General features: G+C 44.7%; 1 protein-coding gene across 1 annotated transcript in view; it reads left to right on the top strand.

The window, feature by feature from the left end:
• Nucleotides 1–12380, top strand: part of CSMD1 (CUB and Sushi multiple domains 1) — a 2005298-nt gene that overhangs the window by 883443 nt on the left and 1109475 nt on the right. The gene's annotated exons all lie outside the window — the stretch shown is intronic.

The following is a 12380-nucleotide window of genomic DNA, read 5'->3' as shown; positions in this document are numbered from 1 at the left end:
CCCTGATTATTTAACTTATATGCAGAGTACATCATGAGAAAAGCTGAGCTGGAAGAAGCACAAGCTGGAATCAAGATTGCCGGGAGAAATATCAATAACCTCAGATATGCAGATGACACCACCATTATGGCAGAAAGTGAAAAGGAATTAAAAAGCCTCTTGATGAAAGTGAAAGAGAAGAGTGAAAAAGTTGTCTTAAAGCTCAACATTCGGAAAACTAAGATCATGGCATCTGGTCCCATCACTTCGTGGGAAATAGATGGGGAAACAGTGGAAGCAGTGTCAGACTTTATTTTTTTGAGCTCCAAAATCACTGCAAATGGTGATTGCAGCCATGAAATTAAAAGACACTTACTCCTTGGAAGAAAAGTTATGACCAACCTAGACAGCATATTAAATAGCAGAGACATTACTTTGCCAACAAACGTCCGTCTGGTCAAGGCTATGGTTTTTCCAGTGGTCATGTATGGATGTGAGAGTTGGACTGTGAAGAAAGCTGAGCAGTGTAAAATTGATGCGTTTGAACTATGATGTTGGAGAAGACTCTTGAGAGTCCCTTGGACTGCAAGGAGATCCAACCAGTCCATCCTAAAGCAGATCAGTCCTGGGAGATCATTGGAAGGACTGACGCTGAAGCAGAAACTCCAATACTTTGGCCACCTCATGCGAAGAGTTGACTCATTGGAAAAGACCCTGATGCTGGGAGGGATTGGGGACAGGAGGAGAAGGGGACGACAGAGGATGAGATGGCTGGATGGCATCACCGACTCGATGGACATGGGTTTGAGTAAACTCTGGGAGTTGGTGATGGACAGGGAGGCCTGGCGTGCTGCGATTCATGGGGTCGCCAAGAGTCCGACACAGCTGAGTGACTGAACTGAACCCCTCGGTAACTGGGCTCCCCAGGTGGTGCTAGCCGTAAAGAACTCTGTCCCCGCCCTCCTCTGCTTCCTCCTTCCCTTTTTCTCTGCTTGCCTCGGTCCCCTTCCTTCTTCTCTTCATTCTCCCTCTCTCCCATATCTTGTTTGCTGATATTTCCATCAGTGCTACTTGTCTTGCGATTCTCAGCCCATGGTTTGCAGCGATTTGATGAGAATGTTACTCTCGAGAGTTAGATTTTAGGAAGATTAGACGAGTGACTTCTTGTGCTCCACGTGCCGTCATGTGCTCCTGGAGTCCTGCTTCTGATGCTGTATTATCATATGTGACCATGATGGCAACAGCAGGCGGTGGAGGGCCGTGTGTGGTCACGCGATGCCGCCCTCCTCTGTGTCCGTCTGACGTGGGCGGCCCTGCAGGGTCCTCCTGCACGTGCTTCGGGATGACGGATCCCGGCTTCCAGGAGTTCCAGGCCATCACTGCGGTCTCATCGTGTATGTGGCGCGAGTCATGGAGACTCTCAGTTCTTCATAAAGCAGTTGCTTATGATGACAAGTCTGCAGGTGCTACTTCGTGATTTAAAAATTAGCCCCGGAATCGATCATTTCTGTGCACACAGAATTTTAAGGGGTTTGAAATATCCATTTCATGTGTAACCATTATCCAGTGCTTTAAACAAAATCCTAACAAAAAGATGTACATCAAGGCGTTTTCTCTTGCAGGAGGAACGGACTTTATGATCCACAGGTTATCCCAGTGAGAAGCTTTGTCCCTCCGTGAAAATCCCTTGAGTGTGGACAGCTTTAAGTGGAGCAGTGCAGCTTATTGAAACACCAGAGTCTGCCAGAACTGGGTTCACTTCTGGGGTTGGGTGACCCCAGCGGTGACCGAGCACATGTTCATTATTCTCCGTGTGCGTTTCTTTTCTGTGAATTGGTGCTTGGGGGAACTGATTGAGACTGCTTGCGGGTGGCTCATTATTGTCGTCACCCACACTGCTCTGCTCATGGTGCAGCCCAGGCGGATGTCCCTATCAGGGATGTGCAGGGTTGCGTGGGCAGCTCTAACACAACCTCTACTGCTGTTGCTGCTATTTAAGGCCCTCTGCTGGATCTCTGAACTAGAGCACGTGCCACCTACTGATACACTATCAAGTGATTATTGATCATCTTTGTTTATTACCGTCTTTCTGTCCCTCTCCCCCGTAAGACAGTCCTTCATGAGGGCTGCAGCTCTCTCGGGCACATAGCGGTATTCAGTAATTATTTCTTGATTAGGTAAATAATAACAAGCTTAACTTACTGAGGAGCACAGCTGGTTTTCGTTTTGCTCATGGCTTTTAGGTTCCATGTGTATTCGACCCCCTGGCCTTGGGTACCGCATGTTGGCCTTGAACTGAGCTCCCCGAGCCCTTCACCCCAAGCTACCGGGACTCCGGCTGCCTTCACAGGCAGATTGTCCAAGCTGACAGGTGCTATACCAGTGAGCACACACCAGATTTTCATCTTGTTAATTATTTTTATATCAAATACCCATTAAAATCATACTTTACATAGGCATCATCATATTGACTCAATCATTAAAATTCATTTCACCCCATTCTGTTCAAAGTACCCTGTGACTTCTACAAAGCTGTAGATTTCATAACTGACTCACATCATATTTCCATTGAGCAGGGCTTGTTTAAACCAAATAGAAAATCACTCAAACTGACTCCATTTTTCTTTTCTTCTTAAATTCTATAGAACTTAAGAGATTGGTGAAATCTCTTATGTAATATTTACCAAAGAACTTTTCTGGTAGTCCAATATAGTGTGTGTGTGTGTGTGTGTGTGTGTATGCACGTGTGCTTAGGTATCATGGATCCTTTGTGTGAGAATTTTAAGGAAACTCCAGAGTATTTTTCCACTGGCAGGAACACAGGCAATAACACTTTGATTTATCAGGCTCAAGATCCCAGTCACTCCTCTGACCCAGAAGGCCGACCCTGGGTCCGTGGAGCAGAGGCAGGCAGTCTGCCCTCACTGAGTATCCGTGTGATCAACAGTGGCCAGCACCTCCCTCCTCTTGCAGGCGCACCTCACATCCAAGACTCGGCATTTGTTCTTCGGTCTGCCTGACACCCCAAGACATCTGCCCTGTCTCTGCAGAAATAGTAGCCCTGCACCCCGATGCTGTGTGCCCCCTCATACTTCTTTGCAGTAATCAGGGTCTTGTGCCTGCTTCACATCACAGGGTGAGAGCCGAGGAATGGTTTCTCTTCTGAGCTGAAGCTGAGAGGAGCCAGCTCAGGGCCACATAGTCCTCTCTTGACCTGTTTTGGTACTCGAGGGTCATGCCACAAGGCGTTATAGCCTCCACAGACTGGGAGCCTGAGTTACCGAGGATGAATGCACCTCCGATGCTTTGGAGACACAGCTTCAGTGAGGAGAAAGCTCTTGTTTTCCTGAAGCACAGAAAGGTGTTGATTTTGCTGTGGGTTAGCCCAGCGTTGTCTAGCCTGTTGGGAATGCCTGCCCAGGCCAGAACCCACCTCCCGACTGTAACCTGGACCCCTCCCCTCTGCTCTAGCCAGCCTAGAGCACGTGCCACCTACTGATACACTATCAAGTGATTATTGATCATCTTTGTTTATTACCGTCTTTCTGTCCCTCTCCCCAGTAAGACAGTCCTTCATGAGGGCTGCAGCTGTCTCGGGCACATAGCGGTATTCAGTAATTATTTCTTGATTAGGTAAATAATAACAAGCTTAACTAATGTCCCTGCCCATTCCCAAAAATGCTTTCCTATAGACCAGTTTCTTATACATAGTTCTGCTCTTAAAGTACACCTGAACTCTGAGAAAGCATTTCAAAAGTATTATATGATTAACTTGAAGCCACAAAAGCAATGAAATTAAGTGAAAATTAAAATTCCAACCTTATAATTGAATGCGGCCCTATATGGATACTGAGGGTTCCCTTTGACATTCATGTGATTTTTTTGCCCTTGGCATTTAACTCAGGATGTATATTTCAACCACAGAGATGGACATCTGATTTTCAGTCTTACATTATTGGTGATTGTGTATTTCATCTAGGGAGCTGAGAGCACATTAAAACATACACTTGCTGTCTTAACTTTAAATTTCCTTGCCATCCTGAGTTGAAATTAGACCCTTAGCATTTCTATAATGTAGTTTTTAATTGAATTGCTTTTTTTTCCCCATGCGAAAGTGTTCTATTATGATAGAATTGGCAGGATCACAGCAGCTATGAGCAAACTTGTTTAAACTACTGTTCTATAATTCTCACTCACTGTGGGATTGATCTTAATGGATGCAAAAGAAAAAAAAATAACTAAAAATGTAAGGCTAAGCACTCACAGGCTTTGATCTAAAGGAAGCATTTAAAGACCTTCTTTGTAAAGGTCATCACACAGCCAACAGTTCCCCAGATTGTGGTGCTGGGTTGTGCGTTTCTTCTGGTTCTTACCTGGTTATTGGCAGGATGGTGGCTGGCTCTTCTGTGAAACTGATGAGAAAGGTGGTTCCTGTTCTTCAGTCACCAAGTCATGTCTGACTCTGCGATCCCATAAACTGCAGCACCTAGGGCCCCCCTGTCCCTCACCATGTCCCAGAGTTTGCCCAAGTTCATGTCTACTGGATCAGTGTTGCCATCCAACCATCTCATCCTCCGTCGCCCTCTTCTCCTTCTGCCTTCAGTCTTTCCCAGCATCAGGATCTTTTCCAGTAAGTGAGCTGTTCACGGCAGGTGGCCAAAGTACTGGAGTTTCAACTTCAGCATCAGTCCTTCCAATGAGTATTCAGGGTTGATTTCCTCTAGGGTTGACTGGTTATAATGTTGCTTGTTTACTATCTCTTTGCTCAGCTCTTCTCTGTACAAAACAAGGGAGCCCAATTCCATGTCCTCTAATCTAAAATGTTCTCATAAAATGATTTCACACATTAATAATTCAACAGAAAAGTAGCTTCTGAGAAAAGTTGTAAAATTTAAGGCTAAGCACTCACAGGCTTTGATCTAAAGGGAGATGGTGGGGACTGACCCTATGAAAGCAAACATAATCAGGTAGAATGGAGCAGATGGATCCGCAAAGATGTGTATGCATGTTGTGACCACACTGGACATACAGGAGGGACCCCCACTCAAAATTTGATTTGAATGTCGAGACTGACAGTGCCCCCCAGAAGGACAGCAAGAGGTTTATGAATCACATACCTGAGGTCTCAAAGGAGAGAAGAGCAGACATCACCAGCTCGTCCAGGATCTGTCATGATTAGTGGGTGGGGAAACTGTGCAGGCAGGGGCTCTGTGATCTGAACCTTCTGCTGACGCCAGAGGAGCAAAGAGGCAGGACTTCTTGCCTGCTTGTTGAGAAGTGGGCCAGAGGATGGAGAGGGACATGCAAGGCTTCAAAGTTCTTAGATAGTCAGATAAACGTAAAAAATGGAGTCAGACTCCGTTATAGAGAGAGAGTGCCTTGTACAACCACATGCATTCAAGTATAGTAGGAGCTTAGTCTAAACAAACAAATTGATAAACATCAACCTTCATGTTTGCATGCTTAGAGCCCAAAAGGGAAGATGGACATGTTAAAATAATAACAATGATGATAATGATAAGCTGTGACACTAGAGAATGAATTACATATCAAACGGATGATGATGGGCAAGGACTTACTAGGCACATGTTAGAAGAACTGCCACAGTGAAAGTCCTGATTGCTGGCTTATCTTAATTTGGGGAAACAAACCATCAATGACTTCTGACTTGGGGGAGTGGAGGTCACGTCAGCCTTTCCAAGGAGATGCCCCTTAATTCACATGTTCTGAAGGACATGGGTGTTGTAGTGGTTGAAGAGTGGAGAAAAGGAAACCTGGGCTTGTGTCCTGGCCGGTGTGGATGCCCAGAGCGTTGGGGTTCCAGCAAGTTCCACGTGGGCTGGAGCAGAAGGTTTCAGGAGGGGGCAGAGCTGGGCGCATGGGGAGAAGCGCATTCATCACAGCAGATCTGTCACCTGACAGCCCTGCAAAGGGTCAGGTCTGTGCAGGAGAGGCGGCTGTGGGACTGGTCCTTTCGGTCCTTCTCTCTGGAAGCAAATAGAATAACTTTTGTGATGTGGGAAGCATCAGCTTTTCTTACCATAATTCCTGGGATTAGAGAACTCGCATGATTTTTTCATTGAACGTTCACTTCAATTTCTGATCACGTTGGAGGAATTTGAAGTAACAGAGTTTTAATGACAATTAAAGGTTGTTAAGATTACATAAAATATATAATCAATGGATCACAGTAAATGTATTTATATCATATGTCAAGTACTTATTAATCTATTGTTTCATATTTATAATATTTAACCTTTAAAATATTTAAACAGCTTTGTTAGATATGGCTGACTTGGAAAAAGCTGTGAATATTTAATGTATGTAACTGAAGGAGTTTGGGAGTAAATATACACTCATGAAGCTAAATGTATCAGGAGACCTCTTTTTACAGAGTGTTAATGTTAATCATTCAGTTGTGTCCAATTCTTTACAGCTCCATGAACTGTAGCCCACCAGGCTCCTCTGTCCATAAGATTTTCCAAGCAAGAATACTGGAGTGGGTAGCCATTCCCTTCTCCAGAGGATCTTCCGGACCCAGGGATTGAACCCGGGTCTCCTACATTACAGGCAGATTCTTTACTGCCTGAACCACCAGGAGGGAGAGATGAAACTTGTAAGAATGATTTGTAAGAATGAATGATTTACAAGAATGAAACTTGTAAATAGTGATTCCCTGATAGTAATTAGAGAGCTGGAATTTAGAACCAAGTCTGCACAGATGTGTGCTTCTTTATCTCTTTCCATGTATGTATGCCCACTCCAGAAAACAACTATTATCTGATGTTCAAAGACAGAATCCATTGACTAGGTCTTTATGGGGCTCAGGTTCCAAGGGCATGGCCTCAGAACATAACATTTCTAACCAGATGCATCAGTTAACAGTGCCCTAAAGGAAAAGGTTTAGTATACAGGTATTTTATTGGCTGAATCCACACCTGTGTAAATTGCCAGGGGATTTGCCATTTATTTGTAAACTACATTGGTAACCCTGACAGTCGGCATGTGCTGTAACCTTTTGAACAGAGTGAAGGACTTGGATCTTGAGCTAGATTCCTTCTTGGCATCAGCAGGTTATTCAGGAAGGAAGTACGTGGATGTTGAAAGGGAACGTTTGTCTCCTGCGCTTGTCATGGACTAGTTAGAATTGAAAAGGCCTGCTGGGACCTGTTAGACACATTTTAGAAGAACAGTCTTAGCAAGTGTTCTGATTGCTGGAGTATTTTAATTTGGGGCAGAGAAAGGCCAAGAAAGGGAGGTTTTAAGTAGATATGAGTTTTGAGTTGGATTGAATCCTTTCAGGCCTCAGAGTCATCTCCTCCTGATAAGCTGACATTTCAGTGGTCATAAGCCTCCCGGCTGTCACTGGGTTTTCAAAGATTTCTGCCTCACAACTGACAGGCTTGATCTCTGCCTGAGATTAACCAAGGACTTGCTTAAATGTATTATGACAGAATCAGGAAGGACGTTCTCCAGAAGGGTCAACCTCCTGACATTACCAATGTCAATTTTGTGCTGTAGGAAAAAAGACAAAAAATGGATGTATTTATTTATATATATACACAAACACATATACACGTGTGTGTGTGTGTAAAGCTAAGGCCATGGCTTTGCTAATCCTCCTGATAATGCATACATTATAATGTATCTTTAAAAAAAATTACAGAAAGTCAAGGAGCATTTGTCCTAAGTTCAAAAAAATAGAGTCATTCTGTGTAGGAAAAGCAATGCAAGAAGCCATTTATGAGATCTGAGTTATTATTTTTTTTTATTTTGTTTTGTTTTGTTTTGCGAGCATTTATTTAGGAAATAAAACGCCACATAGGTGAAAGTTGGTAAGATCAGAAGGCTCATTCAGTGTATCCACATGCCTGAAAACAGGAATGGCCATGCCTCTGCCAGAGTGCCTTGCGGCAAAGGTTGGATTGACAAGACTGGAGGGTCCTCCCAGCCACGTTCAAACTGCCTGCAGCCGGGTCCCGGTGGCCTGCGGTATGTTACTAGGGGGACGGTGGCTGTTGATTAAGTGCTGGGTAACAGACATCAAATGCTGCCCCGAGTCGGGGGTTCTTCATCCATGTGATGTTACAGACCCCTGTGCCAGCAGCCGCCATCCTAAACCAAAGCTTCCTTCCATCACTCAGCCCTGTCTCCTTCCTCCTGAAGGAGGTGGTTTGACGACACCACCATTAGACTCTCATCAGTTTCAAGGATTCATATTGAGAAAGATTTTTTCAATGACCCAATGCACTATTAAGGTCTTCCTAACTGCTGAGCCGGGATGTTGTCAAATGGACTTTCATAAAACAAAGGAACTCTCTGCTTACCAAATCATTCATATGTTTTGTTTGTTTGTGTTTATTTTTAATTGAAGGATAATTACAATATTGTGTGGGTTTCTGCCATCCATCAACGTGGATCAGCCACAGGAGTATATAAGTCCCCTCCCTCTTGAGCTTCCTCCCACTTCTCTAGGTCGTCACAGAGCCCGGGTTTGAGTTCTCTGAGTCTGTATATTTGGTTTCTTATCTGTGGAATTCATGGAGCAGAAGAGAAGACTGCAGATGGGGACCTTTGTCTTCGCAACATCAGAGCAGTGAAGAAATACCTGTATGCCAAGTGGAGGCGTGCACCCACCCAGCCAGTCCCGGCAGACCTGTGGGTCAGGGCAGCAGGGCAGCTGCAGAATTGATTCAGTCTGCCTGCACTTCCTTAACTGCGCAAGGAGGGCCCTTTAACATTGAACTTTGGGTAGCACAACAGAGATAATTCGAGTAAAATAAAAACAAACAAGAATACATACACATATGTAGGTCCATGGATGTGTAAACACTGACTTACTCGAAGAGTATTAGGTGGTTCTTACATTAACCATCAAGTCCTTTAAAATCTGATTGAGTTTGTTAAAACAAGATGGGCAGATTTGAATTGTGTGAGTCCACCTATATGTATATTTTTCCAATAAATATTATTGCACAACACACCCTACGACTGACTTTGGCTGTGGGACTGTGGATGCGCAAATGTCTCTGTAAGGCTGTGGGAAAGGTGTGACTTGAGGCGTTGGAACCCCTGACCCTGAGCTGCTCAAGGGCGGTTGCAGATTGCTGATTGTGCATGAAATAAGCCCCAAAGAGTTGGTGGATGTTTCTGTCCTTGCCCCTGTCTTGTTTTGTCTCGCTCTGCATATTCCGTGATTATCAGCTGTTGTGGAGGTCAGACGTCTTCCCAGGCACTGAGTTGTTCAGCTTTCTCTGTTGTGCTGAGAGGGTAGTTGCAGAGAATGCTCCCTGCTCTCATGGTTTCCATCTTCAAATACACTGACTCTGTTCTTTGTTCCCAGTGTGTAGACATTCTGGTAAAAAAAAAAAAAAGAGGCTTTCTCAAATCTCTGAGGCTTGTGCTCTTACAGTTTATATTTGTTTTTACTTTATCTTTGTTGGTACTTTTCCCCAGGGCAACAATAAGGGAGTTTATTTGTTAGTAAGAAACAATCCTCTAGCCAGAATGACAATTGGAAACATCATTTTTTCATCATCAAAGTCATGATCATCCTTATCATCATCATCACCATTGAAACCGTATATCTTGAGCTTTTGCTATCTGCCAGACTGTGCTAATTGCTTTATATGTTTTCTCAGTTGATCAATCAACAGTTCTCCACGATGACCATCTTCACTCATTGTATGGGTGATGAGAATGAGGCTTACTCAGGTTACCTAATGTTCTGAAGGTCAAGTGGCTCGTGAACTTGCTGATTCCCTGTAAGCACCACAGCAGGTGGCTAAGGGGGAGGATGGGAAGGTTGGAGACAGGGGTGAAAGAAGGAATGTAAAATGTAGATGCCATCAGCTTTCATTTACTAAATGTTTCCTTTGATAAAATATACTAAGAAGACACAAAGAAGACACAGGAATTGCAGTTTGTTGCATGCCCACCGATTTCCATCAGTATGTGCACACTAAACATAATCTCATTTGGTCCCCACACTCACCAAGGTGATGCCAGTTGCCTGTTTTTAACACATATGTGAACCAAGGATTGGAAAGAGGGTGTGATTTTCCCAGCATCAGAAAGCTCTTTGGTTCTAAAGCACATGCTCACTCTATTACATGCTATCTTCCACCCCTATTTTTCATTTAGTTTTTAAAAAAGAAAAAAAGTGTTTATTGACAATTTTGGTCAAAGGCCAGAACCAAGTTTCCCTACAATTACCCAGTTTCAACCTCTGCTTTATTATTTGTTTATATTTTGGCACAAACACTTAACATGAGACCTATTGATTTACGTATTTTTAGGTCTAGTGTAAAACTTGACACATACAGAGTTGGATGAATGTTGAAGCCAGTGACAGACCCACAAATATTGCACAATTTTACCTACATGCTGCTGCTGCTGCTGCTAAGTCACTTCAGCTGTGTCCGACTCAGTGCGACCCCACAAATAGCAGCCCACGAGGCTCCTCCATCCCTGGGATTCTCCAGGCAAGAACACTGGAGTGAATTGCCATTTCCTTCTCCAATGCATGAAAGTGAAAAGTGAAAGGGAAGTTGTTGAGCCATGTCTGACTCTTAGCGACCCCATGGACTGCAGCCCACCAGGCTCCTTCGACCATGGGATTTTCCAGGCAAGAGTACTGGAGTGGGGTGCCATTGCCTTCTCCATTTGCCTACATGAGTAACCTAAAATAGTCTAATTCATAGACTCAGAGAGGCATGACAGTTGCCAGGGGGAGCAGAGAGAGGAGGATTACCAGCAGAGCTGTAAAGTTTCTGTTAAGCAGGATGGATCTTCCCTGGAGACCTTGTGTGCAACCCTGTACCGCCATTGACACTGGTGCATTGTGAACTTCAGCCTATGTGCAGAGGGCGGGTCTTGTGTTGGGAGTCCGTGTACTGTCTTATAAAGTAACAAATGCAACAGTCAAAAAGAATGAATGGCACCGTTTGGCAAATGTTTTAGGAATCTGAAGGAAGAAGCATCCTTATGCGTGAGTTTGATCAGAGAGGACTTGGTGGTCAGCATCACCTCTGAAGATGCTGGAAATCCGAGTAGGGCTCGAATAGATGGAGGGGGAGGAGAGGGCCCGGAATGACCCTCGCGGCGCTGCTGTGACAGGGAGATCTGGGGGCGCTGCTCCTTTTGGGGGGAAAGAGGTCACGTGAGCTCCAGGTCGGAGAGGAAGAGACAGCCTCATTGTCACTGTCACTTGTGTTTTAGGCATCAGATGGCTGTCCTTCATACAAAAGCTATGGAAGTTAGGATCTGAAAAGTTTGCGGGAGAATTAATGGCTTGGTTGATTGATGAGCATATGCCACACCTCTTTCCAAAGCTTACCTAGATCTGTCAACGAAGATGCTCACACTGGGCCAGACCCTGTAGGACTGCGGCCAGGGGATCTGACACCAAAGTGGCTGGTGGGGCTCATGGGGGTCCCTGGAAGGGAAGCCTGGCTGCGAGTTTAAGGAGCGGATTGGCCCTGAGGGAGGGGGGAAGCTGGGTCTACTCCTTCGGGAAACAGGGTCGAGACTTTAAAGAAGGAGGTGAACGGAGCAGAACACAGTGGGAAGCAGAGACGGGGAAGGCTTTTGAAGGAGCTGTGCGTGTAGATAAATAAGACTTGTGCAGATTGCAGGGCAGAGCCCGTGGTCTCAGGGCTGAAGAAACACACACGCAGTGGAATATGTCCAGCTGGCAGGAGAGCTCTGTCACCCGCGACCGTCTCTGCTCGCACTGACTCTTTTACAAAGGTTTCTTGGATCTCTTGGGCATCTTCACTCATCACTAATAAATAGGTTTGGGGTCACTCATAAGAAACCTTCCAAATGTCCCTAAATCAGTGTTACGATCCCCCCGATACTGTACCCAGGACATGCTTCTGTTTTTGTGCTTACACAATTATACTCACAGTATTAGCACCCTATTCCCTCCACAGGAAGCCCTGCTCGTTGATGCCTGGGTCCAGCTTTATTTGTCTTGTCATCCCTGTCTCTTCGTTTTTGGCATGGATCATGGACTCATCAACTGTTTGATGAGTTGAATAGAATTTGTTTGTATTCCTGTCTCCTTCAAAGCTGTGAAGTGGTTTTTAACTTTCTTCTACATGAGACCTTCATCCCTAATACAGGTTCTGTCTCTTACCTGATTCTCAGTGAATTCTTGCATGTGAGCATGTGGATAGATGAATGGGGTTGATAATATGGCTTTACAAATGAGAGGGGACCATTTTCCACAACAGTGTCTTCCTATTTGTGATGACTACGACTGAAACCCTGTCTGAAACGGGGATGATTGGGAACCAGTGTCACTGAATGGACAGAATTTAGGGGAATGACTGCAGGGAGGAAAATTGATACCTGGCCACAGAGAACCAGGTTCCACTTCTTTGAACCTTTCTTTC

This window comes from Cervus canadensis, chromosome 31, assembly GCF_019320065.1.
Source record: "Cervus canadensis isolate Bull #8, Minnesota chromosome 31, ASM1932006v1, whole genome shotgun sequence".
In the NCBI taxonomy this organism is placed as follows: domain Eukaryota; kingdom Metazoa; phylum Chordata; class Mammalia; order Artiodactyla; family Cervidae; genus Cervus; species Cervus canadensis.
This window is presented reverse-complemented; position numbering and strand designations above follow the sequence as displayed.